Source organism: Apium graveolens, chromosome 3 (genome assembly GCF_009905375.1).
Source record: "Apium graveolens cultivar Ventura chromosome 3, ASM990537v1, whole genome shotgun sequence".
Lineage (NCBI taxonomy): Eukaryota > Viridiplantae > Streptophyta > Magnoliopsida > Apiales > Apiaceae > Apium > Apium graveolens.
In genome coordinates, this window is record NC_133649.1 from 6,156,057 (window position 1) to 6,173,414 (window position 17,358).

Sequence of the window (17,358 nt, forward strand, 5' to 3'; positions counted from 1 at the left end):
TAATCGCTACGGCGCAAGTAATTCTAATCCACAATCTTCTATTATATTCATATACTCCCTTCAACGAAGTGTGGCCTTTCGATCCTTCAAGGTTGAGCCTCCATGAATCCTAGAATTTTCAGAACCCTTCTTCATGGAGGCATAATGAGTATTTATAGGCTACAATATGGATTAAGGAGAAAATTAGGTTGGGCTTTCTAATGATATCATGGGCCAAGCCCAATATCATTAATATTAATTAATTCCACTAAATAATTAATATTGCACAACCCGCCTAATTCTGGTAATTTATTTATTTAATTAATTCGGCTCCTTTATTATTTTCTTATTAAATTCTCCATGTTGAAAATAGCGCATGTCCATTAATTAAATGAATCACTGATAATTTATTTAATTAATTTCTTTTATCCTTGATCATCCACTCAACCTTTATTTAATTAGGTTGGAATAAATCCACATGCAGGGTTTCACATAATTAAATCTTTTTGAGTTTTCAAGGGGACATCATTAACCCGAATAATGTCAGAACATGGATTCCTTCAACAGTCAATATTCACCATGTATATCATTCCATTACCCAAAATACAATGAATTAATTCAAAAAACTTATCTCATATATAAATCAAAGCATGTAAACTATATACACGTGTCAATCACTATATTCGGATTAAGAACCTAAGCAATAATAATAACATAGAATTTTAATTCACTTTGTTAATCAATATAAGTGAATAATTTTAAATTTGATCCTGCTCAATATACACAAAGTATATTAGTAATATTTACTAGTCAAGATAGACTAATATAAATAATACTACAGCCGTTCTAGTGGTTTGTCTAACATCACTTAGATTGTGAGCCTTTATTATATTATATAAGGAGTTTAACAATCTAATCTTCTGTTATCCCATTTGATACTAGATTGTCTACAATATATAATATACATAAAATGTGAAAAAATGCATTCAAGATTCTTAAATAATTATTATAATAGTATATACTTCAAATGAATAGTTCAGTATAATAACTTTAATACGCGTTACCAATAAGTCGTCCACATAAACACCAATTATCAAAGACTAGTTACCTTCTCGCTTAGTGTAGACAGCATGTTCATATGGACACTTAACAAAACCTAATATTTCTAGGAATTTTTTTAAACGACCGTACCAAGCCCTTGGCGCCTATCTGAAACCGTAGAGAGATTTATAAAACCTGTAAACTTTATGTTCCTGATTCGATTTAACGAACCCCTTTGGTTGCTTCATGTACACTTCTTCCTTTATTTCCCCATTAAGGAATGCTGATTTCACATCCAGGTAGTGAACTTCCCATGCACATTGGCCCAAATCCTTTTGCGACGAGTCTCGCCTTGTGCTTTATAATTGCTCTGTTTGTATCTTCCTTTACCTTGAAGACCCATTTTAGGCCTATGGCTTCACGACCAGGTGGTAAATCAACTAAACTACAGGTTTTGTTCTTCCCGATAGATTAAAGTTCATACTTCATAGCCTTTTTCCAGTTACATCATATATATTGCTTAGAAGTCTAAAATTTATAGGTTAATCATTACTTGAAGAAGATGACCCTGAATACTAATTAATCGCAGATGATGCTTCACCACTATTTAAGGATGAAGCTTCCCTGGGTATCCCACCAGGCGTTCCACTCTGATTGCCAGAAGAACTAGAAGAAGAATTGGACTGATTACTATTACTTGACTGATCACTTGAAAAACCAGGTGTCACAATCTCATGATCCTACTGAAATGTGTCAACCACGTCTGGTGCATAATTCACTATCACAACAGAGCTTGGGAAAGATACCTCACCATCACCATTTTGGTTTCACTTCCAAAATTCATATTCTCTAAAGACAACATATTTGTTTATATACGCTTTGCCACTAGTTGGATCATACAGGCGACTTGCTTTTGTTCCAGGTCCTTATACCCAGGTATAATACTGCCTTACTTCGATTTTCTAGCTTCGTTGTTTGTACGGCTAGTATCTTCATATATGCAAGGCAGCCGAAGTCTTTTATAACACCAATATCAGGTTTGAAACCATTACAGGCCTCGTAGGGAGTCCTTACATTTAGCACACGTGTGGGCACTCGATTGAGAACATAAATGAAGAGTCGCACAGCTTCAGCCCACATATATGACAGCAAGTTTGAGCCTTTTAAAAAACTTTTTGTCATAGCAGCAACAGTTTGATTCCTACGATCAACAACCCTATTTTGTTGCGGGGTATAAGGAGCGGTATAGTGCCTCAAAATACTAGCCTCCTCACAAAATAATGTAAACTCCCTACTACAAAACTCGCCACATCTGTCCGTCCTTAGGATTTTGATTTGTTTTTCAGATTTATTCTCAACAGATGTTTTACATTGTTTAAACATTTCAAATGTTTCACCCTTGGTTTTTAACAAGTACACTATTGTGAATATGTTGTGTACTTGATGATCACTTAAACAAAACATCTAAGTAGATTTTACTTAGTGAAATAATGTAGCTCTCGACGGATAAGAATTATAGTCCCGACGGATAACTTATTATAGTCCCGACGGATGATTAACTTATTATCCATCGAGTGAGTAGCTTATGTAATAATAAGATTGTAGCACAGTGATGTATGCACCTTTGTATAGAATCTGTAGTAGCATATAAGTCATGTTGACTTTAACTAGATATGCAGAATAGGTTGATTAATTGTACATAAGCAATGTCTTATAATTCTGTATAAGTGAAATGAAGTCAAGTGCCAAAATAGCTACCGACGGATGATTAACAAAGCCTTCGACGGATGATCAAATGACTATCAACGGATGTTTAACATAGCAGTCGACGGATGATCAATCAAGTCGTCAACGGATGATCTGAAAGTCGACGGATGATCATATCAAGAATTCAAACATCAGTTAAACAGTGAAAGCTGACACACAGCCGTCGAGTTGGATACAAACACACTGTGGAAGCCCATTAACTGGGTAATAGAGGACGAAAAGCAGCAAAGATCAAGACTGTTAGATTTTATATTTGTTCAGTCTTTTTGACTTTGTAATCTTGGTAATATATAAACCAAGAGAGTAGCAAATAGAAAAATAACTGAGATAGCTGAAGAAACACAAAAACAGAGAAATCTTTGTAAGCATAATCTTTAGCATTTCCTGTATTCTCAGCAGTTCCATTTTGTAAGCAGCTATGAGCATTTTTGCACACAGAGTCCTCTCGATATATTATATATATCTCTGGTGGAATTGTTTAAATCCACCAAAAAGTTTTTAAAGACTCTTTTTTTTAATTACTTATGTTTTGATCCATTCAAGTTTACATTCCGCATTGTGTGCTAATCAAAACAAATATATCTATAATCGAGTTGAACATTTTTATTTCAAGAAAAAGGTTCAAGAATTCCATTCAACCCCCCTTCTGTAATTCTTGCTATATTGTTAAGGGACTAACAATTGGTATCAGAGCAAGCTCTTTATCTACAAAGAGTTTAAAGATCAAAACAATTCAGCAAGATGAACAAGAAAGATGTTGGAGTCAAGATTCCTTTTCTTGATAAAGATAATTACCATCATTGAAAGGTAAAGATGCATCTTCATATGCTTTCTCAAGATGAGGCCTATATGGACTGCATAGAAAGTGGCCCTCATGTTCCAATGAGAGCTGCAACAGGAAATGAACCATCTGTTCCAAAGCCAAGACATGAATGGTCTGATCCTGATATTGAACAAGTCAGGAAAGATAAAAAGGCCATGAACATTCTGTTCAATGGTGTTGATGCAGACATGTTTGATAACATCATCAACTGCAAGACTGTCAAGGAAGTTTGGGACACAATACAGATAATCTGTGATGGTACTGAGCAAGTAAGAGAAAATAAAATACAGCTCTTGATTCAGCAATATGAGCATTTTCACCATGAAGAAAGTGAATCACTCACTGACATTTTTAGTAGATTTCAAAAACTACTAAATGCTCTTAAGTTGCATGGAAGGGTCTATCAGACTAAAGACTCCAATCTGAAATTTCTCAGATCTCTTCCAAAGGAATGGAAACCAATGACAGTCTCATTGAGAAACTCATAGGATTATAAGGAGTTTACTTTAGAGAGACTGTATGGCATTCTGAAAACCTATGAGCTTGAAATAGAGCAGGATGAAAGAATGGAGAGAGGAAAGAAGAAAGGAGGATCCATTACACTAGTTGCTGATCTGGAAAAGGAGAAGAAAGTGAAGATGGAAGCTGTGGAATTAACTTCAAAGATCTGTGAAAGCAAGGGTAAGGGGCTAGCTGCAGAAAATGAAGATTCATTAAGCCAAGATGACATAGAGGACATTGATGAGCACCTAGCATTCCTTTCAAGAAGATTTGCCAAGCTCAAGTTCAAAAAGAACTTTGGAGCAGCCAAGCCAAATAGAAACATGGTGGATAAGTCAAAATTCAAATGTTTCAAATGTGGCTTGGCAGGGCATTTTGCAAATGAGTGTAGAAAGTCAGATTCCAGTAAGAAAAGATTTGAGTCTGTAGATTACAAGCAAAAATACCTTGATCTACTCAAACAAAAGGAAAGGGCTTTTATTACACAAGAGAATGACTGGGCAGCTGATGGTTTGGATGAAGATGAGGATGTCAGCTATGTCAATCTAGCCCTTATGGCCAAGTATGATGAAACAGAGACAAGTTCCTCAAGCAATCAGGGAAACAGAAGGAATCTTTGGTACTTGGATAGTGGTTGTTCAAGACACATGACTGGTGATTCTACCCTGCTCACAGAGTTTAAGGAGAGAGCTGGCCCAAGTATTACTTTTAGAGATGACAGCAAAGGTTATACTGTGGGATATGGCTTGATTTCAAAGGACAATGTCATCATTGAAGAGGTTGCCTTAGTGGATGGTCTCAAACACAATTTGTTGAGTATCAGCCAGCTTTGTGACAAAGGCAACTCAGTAACCTTCAACAAAGAAGCTTGTGTTGTGACTAATAATCAAAATAACAAAGTGGTTCTCACTAGTGTGAGAAGAGGAAATATGTATCTAGCTGACTTCAACTCAACTAAAGCAGAATCTGTAACTTGTCTTCTTAGCAAAGCAAGTCAAGATGAAAGTTGTCTATGGCACAAGAAACTATCCCATTTAAACTTTAAGACCATGAATGAGCTGGTAAAGAAAGAACTAGTAAGAGGCATTCCTCTAGTGGAGTTTACAAAGGATGGACTGTGTGATGCCTGCCAAAAAGGGAAGCAGATTAAAGCATCATTCAGGAAGAAACTTGATTCAGCAATTGAAGAGCCTCTGCAACTGCTTCACATGGATTTGTTTGGACCAGTCAATGTATTGTCTATTTCAAAGAAAAGATTTTGCCTAGTAATTGTAGATGATTTCTCAAAGTTCTTTTGGACATATTTCCTAAAGTCTAAAGATGAGGCTAGTGAAATCATCATCAATCACATAAGGCAAGTTAACAATCATCCTGATTTCAAAGTAAGAAGAATCAGGAGTGACAATGGAACTGAGTTCAAGAACTATGTCATGAGAGCATTTTGTGAGGAAAATGGGATCTTGCATGAGTTTTCAGCAGCAAGGACTCCACAACAGAATGGAGTAGTGGAAAGAAAGAACAGATCTCTTCTTGAAGCTGCAAGGACAATGCTTGAAGAATCAAAATTACCAACTTATTTCTGGGCTGAAGCTGTAAACACTACATGCTACACTCAGAATATCTCTCTGATTAATCAAGTAAAATGCATGACTCCTTATCAATTGTTCAAGAACAAGAAGCCAACTCTAAACTTTCTTCATGTCTTTGGCTGCAAATGCTATATTCTGAGAAATCAAACTGATCAAAATGGAAAGTTTGATGCTAAATCAGATGAAGGAATTTGTGTTGGATATATTGTTGGTAAAGCATATAGAGTCTACAATCTAAGAACCAATATTGTTGTGGAATCTATACATGTTGTGTTTGATGATAAAAAGATTAAAGGACTAAAAGATGGAGATTACCATGAAAGCCTCAAATTCGACAATGTTGAGATGGTCAGTGATGAAAGTGATGATGGGATTGATCAAGAAACAGTGTCTAAAGATAATACAGACAAATCTACCACCAATGAAGCACAAAACTCAACATCCGTCGAGTTACATAATGCTTCATCCGTAGGAAGGCAATCTGTGTTATCCGTCGGAAGACAACCTGCCTCATCCATCCGTCGGGTTATCAAAAGGAGCAGGAAGTCAAGGCAGATCACCCATAGAAAGTACCCCTTTCTCAAATCAAAGATCCACAAACTCAGGGGGAGTTTCTAGCAATCAAAACTCAATCACACATCAAGACAACATTGAGATCTCTTCATCTAGAGCTAATCTACCTCAACCAAGGAAATGGACAAAAGATCATCCCTTTGAACTGATTATTGGTGATGTTTCTTCTAGAGTTCAAACCAGGAGAGCAACTCAAGAAGAATGTCTATACAGCAGCTTTCTTTCAAAGGAAGAACCAAAGAAGGTAGAAGAAGCCTTGTTAGATTCTGATTGGATTTTAGCTATGCAGGAGGAGCTAAACCAATTTGAAAGGAATAAAGTATGGAAGCTGGTACCCAAGCCTAAAGGAAAGAATCCAATAGACACCAAATGGGTATTCAGAAACAAGATGGATGAAAATGGCATAGTGGTAAGGAACAAATCCAGATTGGTTGCCAAAGGTTATTGCCAGCAAGAAGGAATAGATTTTGATGAAACTTTTGCTCCTGTTGCAAGACTTGAAGCCATCAAAATCTTCTTAGCCTATGCAGCCCATGCCAATTTCAAGGTCTATCAAATGGATGTCAAAAGTGCCTTTCTGAATGGAGATTTGGAGGAAGAAGTATATGTTAGTCAACCTCCTGGCTTTGAAGATCCAAATTTTCCAGAGTATGTCTATTATCTACTGAAAGCACTTTATGGACTGAAGCAAGCACCTAGAGCCTGGTATGACACTTATCAAAGTTCCTTTTGGAAAATCACTTCACAAGAGGTACTGTAGATAAAACTTTATTTTTCAGAAATGTTAATGGCTCTAGCATACTTGTTCAAATTTATGTAGATGATATTATCTTTGGATCTACATATGAGAAACTTTATAAAAAGTTTGCCAAACTGATGCAAAGTAAGTATGAAATGAGTATGATGGGAGAACTAACTTACTTTCTTGGTTTACAACTTAAGCAAGTTAGTGATGGAATATTCATTAGTCAAACTAAATATATTTTTGATCTTTTAAAGAAGTTTGATCTATTGGATTGCACATCTGCAAAAACTCCCATGGCCACTGCAACTAAGCTTGAACTAAACACTACTGAAAAGTCTGTGGATATTTCAAGCTATAGAGGCATGGTTGGCTCACTTCTGTACTTAACAGCTAGTAGGCCAGATATAATGTTTGCTACATATTTATGTGCTAGATTTCAGGCTGATCCTAGAGAGTCTCATTTGATAGCTATTAAGAGAATTTTCAGATATCTCAAAGGAACACCAAAACTTGGCATTTGGTATCCTAGAGATTCTGGTTTTGATCTAACTGGTTATTCGGATGCAGACTATGTAGGTTGCAGAATTGACAGAAAAAGCACAACAGGAACTTGTCAATTTCTAGGAAACAAGCTTGTGTCCTGGTTCAGTAAAAAGCAAAATTCAGTTTCTACTTCTACAGCTGAAGCTGAATATATTGCTGCTGGTAGTTGCTGTGCACAGATTTTATGGATGAAGAATCAATTGCTAGACTATGGTTTGCAAGTTGAAAGGATTCCTATTTTCTGTGATAACACAAGTGCAATTGCCATCACTGAAAATCCAGTGCAACATTCAAGGACAAAGCACATTGACATCAAGTACCATTTCATAAGGGAACATGTGATGAATGGTACTGTAGAGTTACATTTTGTTCCAAGTGAGAAGCAACTTGCAGATATTTTTACCAAGCCACTGGATGAATCCACCTTTTCTAGGTTGGTAAGTGAGTTAGGTATGCTTAATTACTCTTGAATTTATCTGAATTATTTTGCAAGTTGAAAAGTAGCCAGAAATTTAACTGATTTTTAGTCTTGGATGAAATTTTGGCTAAGTCAAAATTTGCATCTCGACGGATGACCATTATCCATCGAGTTGAGTCATCCGTCGATATACAATGTGCAAATAAAAATCAATGACTTTTCTGGAATCTTTTAAAACTCGACGGATAACAGTTTATCCTCATCTGTCGAAGTGTCTAAATCTTAACCGTTAATTCCCTGAACATTATCCATCGAGTATACTTACAGTTTGTAAGCATTACACGACGGATAATGAGTGGAATTTTTACAGATTATTTTTAAAACGGCTAATTTAGGCAATTTATATTGGGTAATTTACTTCTCTTTATTATTTTTATCCGTTGTTTTTGAGCAAAGTATAAAAGCTTATTTCATTCTAATCATTTTCTTTTATCATTCTCAAATTCAACTGTGTTTATTTCATTCTCTCTCAAGCAAAAATCCTCTTTCTCTCCAAGCTTTAATTCTCTAACAATGGCACCCGTAGTAAAGATCATGTCACAGACTGGGTTCATCTATGAGAAGAACAACTTCACTGCTTTGGTCAATAAGGGTATCCAGCAATCAGAAGACTATCACAGGATGATGGACTTCGTGAAAAACTGTAAACTAAGTTATGCCATGCTGGAATCGCCCACAATTTACTGTGAAGTTGTTGAAGAAATGTGGACAACAGCAATCTACAACTCTACTGACAAAACCATCACTCTAACTATCAAAGGAAACGAGTTCTGTATCAATAGTGATGTAATAAAAGCATGTTTCAAGATTTCTGATGATAATGTAACTGCACCACACACTGACATGAATATTGTCAATATGCTCAATTCCATTCATTATGCACTTCCTACTACAAAACTAAGTGACATTAGAAGACTAGGTCTTAGGAAGGAATGGAGTTACATGTGTGATGTTATAACTAAAGTCTTTTCTGGAAAAATCAGTAGTTTTGATTCTGTGAACATTTTCATGCTTAACATGATGTACATGCTAGTTACAGACAAATATTACAATTTCAGTGATCTTATTGTGTATGAGTTAGGTTTTAAACTAGGTGACTTAGCCAAAAGAGGAAAGAATGTTTAATATGCTAGATTTTTTATACTTTTGGCTAACCATCTTTGTCAAGAGATTGTACTTGAGAACCCAAACAACAAATTGGCTTGTTGGGTTCAAGAGAGAATAATCATTACAGACTTGAACAGAGCCAACCATCACAGGGATGTGCCAATGTTCTATTTCCCTGCAATGCTGACACCTCAGGTAAGTGAGGTAAGTTCATCCATACCCTCAACTATTCTAATATCCTCTATTTCTTTGACTTCAGGCATAGCTATGGCAACTGTGATAATGACCAAATAGTTGCCTACCAAAGCTGTCAAAACAACTGTAATTACCAAATCTAAATCAAAGAAAACCCACTCTGGTATCTCTCAAAAGGTACCAGTTAAAAAATCTACCAAAGCTAAAGAGGGGAGTGTGAAGGAGGGTCAGTTAGGTGAGGGAAGGGGTGAACATCAAAGAAACCCCAAGGATAAGGTTGGAGAGTTGAGTGAATCCCAGCCTAGCCACACTGCAGTTTCCCAACAAACTGTAGTGCTTAAAAAGGACAAAAGCTCACTTCTAGCTGCATCCTCCCAAAAGGATGTGGCTATTGAACAAAGCTCTCATCCAAGAGCACAGGCCAAGAGGGTTAGGGACACAAGCACACCCCAAACTTACACTAGAAAGAAGAAATCAAAAACAACTGGGGATGCACAGGGCACACACTTAGTGCAAACTGGTGCTAAAGATACAGTCCCTGCACCTTCTCAAATTTAGTTTGATGTGGCTCCAACAAATGTGGAGTCACAGCCAAAATCTCTCATTATAGAAGCCACTGAAACACCATACTCACCAACTAACTCACTGGAAGTGGACATGATAAACACTTCAATTCCTGATTCCCCTTCTTTAACTCTGTTGGGGAAGCCAAAATCTGGTGCAAGTGAGCATCATCTTTTAGATGATTTGTTGGCTCACTTGCCAATTCTTTCATATTCTATTGTGACATCTGTGCCTCAAATAACTTCAATCAACACAGAGTCTACAATAGTTTCTCTTCCCACCTCATTCACTTCTTCTCTCTCGATGGATATTGCTCATCCGTCGAGTAGTGATTGTATCCCGACGGATAAGCTTAACAGCAGTTATCCGTCGGATAGCTTTACCACTCACCCGACGGATATCACTTATCCATCGAGTGTCTCTGCACAACTTCAAACTTCAATAATTTCAAGTGCAGAAGACTTAGTGGTAATACAATCACTCTTAGGACTGGGAGAGGAGAGTGCATTGAGTGAGAGGCTGGGTTGCTCCCAGGCAAAAGGAGAGGAAAAGAGTGAATCTCAGCAATCCATTCATTCAGGATTGGCAAAAGTGAGTGAGAGGAGTCCCACCTTAGTAGGTGAAGGTGAGGGTGTGAGGGTGTGAGGGTGGGGAGCCAGGGTGAGACCCTGATGCAACAAAAGAGAGAATATGAGAGAAAGGAAGGTACAAGAGAAATAAGGATGGAACCAGCCATTGCTAGTGAGTCAATGATTGTGGATGATGCTGAAAAGGAAAGACAATTTTAGCAATATTATAAAGCTGTAATTGATAACATTTCCTTGGATGCTGACACTTTTACTCATCCTGTGTCAGTCTATCAATTGTTGGCTGCTCAGGGCAATGTGGAGGCAGAGCAGACTTTGAATTTAGTGCACACCACAGAATCTCTTCAAAGAGATAAAGCTGCTGTTAACAGGATGCCTTCTCAAGCTGGAGAGCCATCTGAAGAATTTGGAGTAAATTCTGATGATGATGACTCTGGTTCTTTGGATGGAAGCATGAACTTAGGGGGAGCTGAAGGCCCAAGTTCTGCTTTAAGTTTACCTGAATGGGCATGGGCAAAGGAATCTACACCAGAACAATTTGAGGTGTCCTTGGTCAAACAAGTAATAGCTATTCAACAGGCTCTTCAGGAAACTTCAGATGCCGGTACCAAGGCAGTTCTTCAAGCTCACCTAGACTCTTTACATCTCATGAAGATCCAACACTTAAGACAGAATATGAACGTGGATGAACTCAAAAGAGAAATAGCTGACTTGAAGACATACAATTCTGAAAAGCTGGATTCAATCATGCCATATGGTACCATGTAAGATCTATTACTAAGATTAAGGAGAGAATCAGATTCTGACAAGAAGATAGCCAAGCTGGAGAACAGAGTTCAAGTTATTGAGAATTCAGTGGCTTTACTTCTTCAAAATCAACAGACTCAGACAAATCTTCTTATGCAACTGGCTAAAGCACAAGGCCTAACTCCTCCACTTGATGATAACAAAAAGGGGGAGAGAGAATCAAGTAAGGGGGAGAAAGGACCAACTGAGGGGGAGACACTTCAAGTTCAAATCAGCAAAGTAATTGTACATTCAATTACTATCTCCAAGCCACCAGTTGCAGATGGTATAGATCTAATCAATGCAGCAGCAGAAAATTTGAAAGATGCTGATAAAGGAAAGTTGACTTTGATCAATTGGAAAAAGATTGATGAGGAAATACAGAAAAAGTTTGAATTATTCAAGGAACCAGTTCAATCAGCCATCCATCACTCTCATGTCAAGCCAATCAGTGTGAATGAGATGAGCATGAACTATCTGGAGAAAGGACAATCTTCATGCATCAAGACTACAAAGGCTGAGATCATTCTTAAACCAAGGGCAAACTATCCAAAGTCATCTTTGAAGAACCCTATGGATACTGTGTATGAGACACCCAAGCCTGATGAAAAGAAGCTTCTGTCAAGATTTATTATCTTCTACAAAGATCCAGCTGATTCAGCCTCAAGAAAGAGAATTACAAAGATATTTAGAAATGGAAAGGAAATTTGTGTGGTAGCTGGACATCCATAATTTACTCAAGCAAAGAAAGAAGAAAAAGCCAGATTGAAGCAGGAAAAGAGGTAAGCTGCTCTAGATGCAAAGAAGTCTAAACAAAAGAAAGAACAGTTTGCTATCTTGGCCAAGCTACAGGCTGTGAATTTTTCTCAACAAATTCCCTCTCAACCATCTCAAGCTGCTGAATCAAAGAAGAAGATTGAAGAACAGAAGAAATCCCCAGGAAAGAAAGAACTGGCTAGAAGAACAAAAAGGAAACTGGATGTTGTTGACAAGGAATTGGAAGATCAATTTCCTAAGGAATCCACTCAAGCTGAAACTCAAGCATCAAAGCCCTCTGTGGTATTTGAAGACATAAGGGTGGTGGACCCCTACAGGAACATACATGGAGAGCCTATTGTGCCAAAGGATGAGCCAATAGAGTGGGATAAATTACCAATTCCTGATTTCAACTTGCCAATTCTTACTAAGCCAAAAAGGACAAAATCAAGGGTAGTCAAGAAAGTGAAGTTATCACCTCTCAAATCCAAGTTAGTAGTCAAAGCTCAACCCAAGGTCAACAGGGGAGACTACTTGTACTTGTGTGACATCAAAGAATTCTCAGATCTAAACCTTTATCTGGAAAAGCTGGATGAAGTAAGGGCAATTGATGCATACGAAAAACCTACCTGAAATTTTGGTGTTCAAGTACAAAGGAGGAAGGGAGATTCAGTGGCATCTTCACAGGATACTTCAAGAAAGCCAAGTTGTGTTGATCAAAGTCTATTCATCCTTCAAGAAAAACTTTGGGTTCAATGTAACTACAAGAAGATTAGTATTGAAGAAGATTGAAGAGCTAAGGAGTGTTAGAGCCAAAGATGCACTTCCCAAGACTCTCATCATCCCATACACAGGGAGAAGAGTGCATCTAAGGCCCTACTGGCTGATGGAATTCATGGATGACAAGGGTGTGAGAAGATTCTTCAGACTAGAAGACCAATTGAGTATCTCTAGCAATGAGACTCTCTTGGAGATGCAAGAAATGCTAGATCTCTTAGAATCTGATGAATTAGAATTCCACAGGCAGCTCCAGAATCAAATTGAAGAAAACAACAGAAAGCTTGGAAGAAGATCCAGACCTTCAAGAAACTAGAAAAATCTGCTCAGGCTAGAGGAGCATCTTGAACTGACTGTGAGCCAAACCTTGTACATTTTGTTTAATTGAAGCACTTTCAGTTTTATCTACTTATCTTTAAAGATATATGTTTAGGATGTTTTGTTATCATCAAGTGTCTCTTAATTTATGGCTACAATTCCAGTAGACATAAATTGGGGGAGATTGTTGTGAATATGTTGTGTACTTGATGATCACTTAAACAAAATATCTAAGTAGATTTTACTTAGTGAAATAATATAGCTCTCGACGGATAAGAATTATAGTCCCGACGGATAACTTATTATAGTCCTGACGGATGATTAACTTATTATCCATCGAGTGAGTAGCTTATGTAATAATAGGATTGTAGCACAGTGATGTATGCCCCTTTGTATAGAATCTGTAGTAGCATATAAGTCATGTTGACTTTAACTAGATATGCAGAATAGGTTGATTAATTGTACATAAGCAATGTCTTGTAATTCTGTATAAGTGAAATGAAGTCAAGTGCCAAAATAGCTACCGACGGATTATTAACAAAGCCTTCGACGGATGATCAAATGACTATCAACGGATGTTTAACATAGCAGTCGACGGATGATCAATCAAGTCATTAACGGATGATCTGAAAGTCGACAGATGATCATATCAAGAATTCAAATATCAGTTGAACAGTGAAAGCTGACACACAGCCGTCGAGTTGGATACAAACACACTGTCGAAGCCCATTAACTGGGTAATAGAGGATGAAAAGCAGCAAAGATCAAGACTGTTAGATTTTATATTTGTTCAGTCTTTTTGACTTTGTAATCTTGGTAATATGTAAACCAAGAGAGTAGCAAATAGAAAAATAACTGAGATAGCTGAAGAAACACAAAAACAGAGAAATCTTTGTAAGCATAATCTTTAGCATTTCCTGTATTCTCAGCAGTTCCATTTTGTAAGCAGCTGTGAGCATTTCTGCACACAGAGTCCTCTCGATATATTATATATATCTCTGGTGGAATTGTTTAAATCCACCAAAAAGTTTTTAAAAACTCTTGTTTTTAATTACTTATGTTTTGATCCATTCAAGTTTATATTCCGTATTGTGCTAATCAAAACAAATATATCTATAATCGAGTTGAACATTTTTATTTCAAGAAAAAGGTTCAAGAATTCCATTCAACCCCCCTTCTGTAATTCTTGCTATATTGTTAAGGGACTAACATACACCCACATCTTATGACTCATATCATCTACAAGCAATAGAAAGTACCTATTACCAGCCGGCGTTGGTGGCGAGATAGGCCCACAGATGTCCTCATTGATCAATTCGAGTGTCTGTTTTGCAGCAAAAATAGCTTGAGTCGGAAATGGTTTTCTTGACTGTTTGAACATCAAACAGCCTTCACAGGGCTTTTGGCAGCATCAAGTTTGGCATCCCAATTGTCATACTCTCCTTTGACATAAGTTCTATGACTTTAAAATTCAAATGCCCCATAAGGGCATACCAGAGCCAAGTCTGTTCCTCATTCTTTGACATCAAGCACTTAGGACTGTTTTCCTCAAGACTTATCTTGTATAAACGATTCTCAGACCTTTGCACTATCATTAACAGCCTCCTTGTTTTTTCATAAATTTATAGGTAATCTCCTTTTAAAATAACCTTGCTCTCATCCTCAGATAGCTGGCCAAGGCTTATTATATTATATATCACACAAAGTCAGGATGAGATATACCTCCTTTAAAAGATGTTCTTCACCGTTTTTACATTTGAATGATATTGTTCCTTTCCCTTATTGCTAAACTTAGAGTCATCCCCAAATTTTACCAGTCATGTGATATTCTCGTCAAGTTCCATAAACTTTCCGCGTTGGTCAGTCATATGATTATTGGCCCCGTTATCGAGGTAATACACCTGTGACTCCTTCCTTTCTCCAACACTTGAGCTTAGATTTGGCACAACATCTTCCTCATTAAGAATTATCATTCCATTTTCATCTTTGTTTCCACACTCGACAAACAAAAGTGCGGGCTCGTCTTCTTGTACTTTGGATAGATTTATTTCCTTGTCCTTGTTATAGTCTTTCTCATGTCAAGGTTTACGGCACTCCGCCGCGTAGTGACCATACAAAACACAGGTGAAACATTTAGCTTTGTTTCTATCACGACTTGGTTTTGAACCACGACTCACATTCTCACCCTGATTTTGGCGACCCATGCCTCCGTTGTCGAATTTGAATTGGCCTCAGCCACGTCCACGTTCAGAATTAAAACAACCTCGATGAACATTATTGTTTTTTCCTAACATTTTATGCCACTCCTCTTGAGACAAAAGAAGTTGGCCGCCAGGGGTCTCCATTTGTCCCCGCATCCTTTCTCATGGGCTTTTAGTCGTCCTACAACCTCCTCCACAGACATGTGATCTAAATCCCCGAACTGTTCAATAGTTGAGGCTATCTGTAGAAATTTGGACGGCATGGCCCTTAATAGTTTCTTAACAACGTTTACCTCTTCCACCTTCTCACCTAAAACACGTAAATTAGTTACATAATTAAATCTTTTTGAGTTTTCAAGGGGACATCATTAACCCGAATAATGTCAGAATATGGATTCCTTCAACAGTCAATATTCACCATGTATATTATTCCATTACCCAAAATACAATGATTTAATTCAAAAAAATTATCTCATATATAAATTAAAGCATGTAAACTATATACACGTGTCAATCACAATATCCGGATTAAGAACCTAAGCAATAATAATAACATAGAATTTTAATTCACTTTGTTAATCAGTATAAGTGAATAATTCTAAATTTGATCATGCTCAATATACACAAAGTATATTAGTAATATTTAATAGTCAAGACAGACTAATATAAATAATACTACAGCCGTTCCAGTGGTTTTTCTAACATCACTTAGACTGTGAGCTTTTATTATATTATATAAGGAGTTTAACAATCTAATCTTCTGTTATCCTAGTTGATACTAGATTGTCTACAATATAAAATATACAGAAAATGTGAAAAAATACATTCAAGATTCTTAAATAATTATTATAATTTTATATACTTCAAACGAATAGTTCAGTATGATAACTTTAATACCCGTTACCAATAAGTCATCCACATAAACACCAATTATCAGAGACTCGTTACCTTCTCGCTTAGTGTAGACAGCATGTTGATATGGACACTTGACAAAACCTAATATTTGTAGGAATTTTTTTAAACGACCGTACCAAGCCCTTGGCGCCTATCTGAAACCATAGAGAGATTTATACAACTTGTAAACTTTATGTTCCTGATTCGATTTAACGAACCCCTCTGGTTACTTCATGTACACTTCTTCCTTTATTTCCCCATTGAGGAATGCTGATTTCACATCCAGGTAGTGAACTTTCCAGGCACATTTGGCCCAAATCCTTTTGCGACTAGTCTCACCTTGTGCTTTATAATTGCTCTGTTTGTATCTTTCTTTACCTTGAAGACCCACTTTAGGCCTTTGGCTTCACGACCAGGTGGTAAATCAACTAAACTCCAGGTTTTGTTCTTCTCGATAGATTCAAGTTCATACTTCATAGCCTTTTTCCATTTGACTTCTTGGATAGCTTGAGTATAATTGCTTGGTTCTTCAACACTCAAAAGCAATAGGTCATCAGCAAGCTCGATTTCCTCAGTTACTTCATATATATCGCTTAGAAGTCTGAAATTTTTAGGTTGATCATTACTTGAAGAAGATGACCCTAAATACTAATTAATCGCAGATGATGCTTCACCACTAATTAAGGAGGAAACTTCCCTGGGTATCCCACCAGGCGTGCCATTCTGATCGCCAGAAGAACTGGACGAAGAATTGGACTGATTACTATTACTTGACTGATCACTTGAAAAACCAGGTGTCACAATCTCATGATCCTACTGAAATGTGTCAACCACGTCTGGTGCATAATTCACTATCACAACAGAGCTTGGGAAAGATACCTCACCATTACCATTTTGATTTCACTGCCAAAATTCATATTCTCTAAAGATAACATATCTACTTATATGCACTTTGCCACTAGTTGGATCATACAGGCGACTTGCTTTTGTTCCAGGTCCTTATACCCAGGTATAATACTGCCTTACATCGATTGTCTAGCTTCGTTGTTTGTACGGCTAGTATCTTCATATATGCAAGGCAGCCGAAGACTTTTATTCCACCAATATCAGGTTTGAAACCATTCCAGGCCTCGT